Source organism: Morone saxatilis, unplaced genomic scaffold (assembly GCF_004916995.1).
Source record: "Morone saxatilis isolate NCDOM2014 unplaced genomic scaffold, NCSU_SB_2.0 Contig4, whole genome shotgun sequence".
Taxonomy (NCBI): domain Eukaryota; kingdom Metazoa; phylum Chordata; class Actinopteri; family Moronidae; genus Morone; species Morone saxatilis.
The window spans coordinates 1,327,489-1,329,662 of record NW_023339984.1 but is presented as its reverse complement, the minus strand read 5'-3'; the positions used below and the strand labels follow the sequence as shown (position 1 = coordinate 1,329,662).

Genomic DNA, 2,174 nt, shown 5'->3' with positions numbered 1-2,174 from the left:
ACACACAGACACACACAGAGAGTGTGTTTACATTTACACTAGTGTCCCTGATGTGAGTCATATCCTGTTTTTGATTAGATTTGAATGTCAGGTCTTGGGAGTATTCTCATATCATGACATCAGGTTTCCGGTTACTGTCCGTGTGTCTTTGACCCATCCATATCAGAATCTGCTTCATTGGCCAGGTACTTGTACACATACAAGGAATTGGAATCAGTGTACTTACACATAAATCCAAGAACAATTGTCAGGAAGATAGAAATACACATACAGCTAAAAACAAGGATGATAGGTAAACAAATCATGGAATTAATATTGAAAAATAGTGAAAAATATCCCACCGACTGTCACTTCTACAGGCATACAGAGAGTGTTAACTCAATAGAGGACAACATTATAGTGAATTATGGCTGCATTATCTTATTAAGCTGAAGACATGAGGCATCTTAAAACACCTATCTCCTTCTCTCTTTATATATATGGAAATAAATATGGACAATTTTAAAGACCTGAGAACATAAAATGAAAATCTGAGACAACAGAATTAGTCTGAATGAGTATGAATATTGATCAAAGTAAATATGCAACAAACATTAAATAAGAACATTATTGACCGACTTGAGAGGGAATAAAATGACGGTTTTATTTACTGGTGTGGATGAAAACAAAACAGAGAAATTATCCTAAACTTTCTAAAAGATACTGGGGGTCGGAGACTGATCCGATTTTTCATTTAACCTCTTCCATTCCTCAGAGTTGTTGACGCCCTCGGCTTACATTTGCTGTTTTTCAGAGGCTGTAGTGGGCAGTTTTGTCTAGAAGGGGGCTAAATAACACTCCGAAGTTAGGCTACATTTTGGTGAGGGAGAAACTTGCGAGACCATTTTCAAAGGGATCCCATGACCTCTAACTTCAAGATGTCTGAATGAAAATGGGTTCTATGAGTACCTTTCATCCCTACAGTGGCCATTTCACTGCAGTGAGACCATTTTTTGAAACTGGACCTCACTGTATAAAAATGACCTATTGTAACCTCTAGAATAATCACAGCTTTATGAAACTGCACAACCACAAACTAGAGGCCAAGAGCATTCAAAAAGATGGATAGCTTTCCTAGATATATTGACAATAGGCGGATTTCTGAGCAATTTCCAGAACAGAAGTGCTCATCATCTAATCGCTAACAATTACAATTCTTACAGAAATCTCTACATGTCAAAAGTTTTCAAAATAATACCATGCGTTTCTTATGGTGTTCCTCAAGGTCTTGGTGTCTTAATGTGGTATTCTTGAGGGATATGTGACCAAATAGTGACCAATTTAACAAATAGCATCAACCCAAAAATGGCTGCAGCAACTAATTAACCATAATGTTCCTTATACACTCTAAACTTTCAATGTTTGAATAGGTGCCTAAACAAAACACAAACTTTATTACAGATTTATGACTAGAAAAACTGCATTTCAAATAAGGTCCCTAGCTTTCAGAAGACATATTCCACTTCTGAGTGGCTTATACAGTTGACCTGCTATCCCAATGAAGATCTCCTGTCACCCCTTATAAAAACAAACATGGGTCTACAGTAGGGCGGGGTACATTCTATTCTCAGACATTCATAGTTTTCAACAGCTTGCCTTATTATGTATATTGTACATATTTAATATATTGTATATCAGTTTTATGAAACCAAGCGTTGTCAGATTTCTGTTAACACAATGTGATGCTAACAAGCACTTAAATAAGTTACTTATGAGATAGATTAAATAATAAATGGTTGAAATGAATGATCCTACACTTCCCATGATGCAACATGAGAGGGTCATAAAATGGACACTCCCTGCCTAAAAAACATCCATATCTTTCAAACTCCACATCCCAAGTGTGTAACACAGACTCTCTCTTTTCGCACTCTCCAAGCCAATTCTGACATGACCCTGATGACATCAGGATGACATTATTCACTCACATACATCAGCTTTTTCGAAGGGATGGCAAAAAGCTGCTGACTCTAGTGGGCTGCACATATGGTGTGTCAGTGAGGAAGCAATGTGTTAGTAATTAATCTGAAGACAATATTGTGGAGGGAAAACCTGCAATATGATACACATTTACAAATGTATCTCATTAGTGTGCAGATGGAGGGACAGCTTGGCATAATGTGTGTGTGTGTGTG

General features: G+C 37.1%; 1 protein-coding gene across 1 annotated transcript in view; it reads right to left on the bottom strand.

Annotated features, from left to right (window-relative positions):
• The window catches only part of adam19a (ADAM metallopeptidase domain 19a), a 71,412-nt gene that overhangs the window by 9,420 nt on the left and 59,818 nt on the right, over nucleotides 1-2,174 (bottom strand). The window lies entirely within an intron of this gene.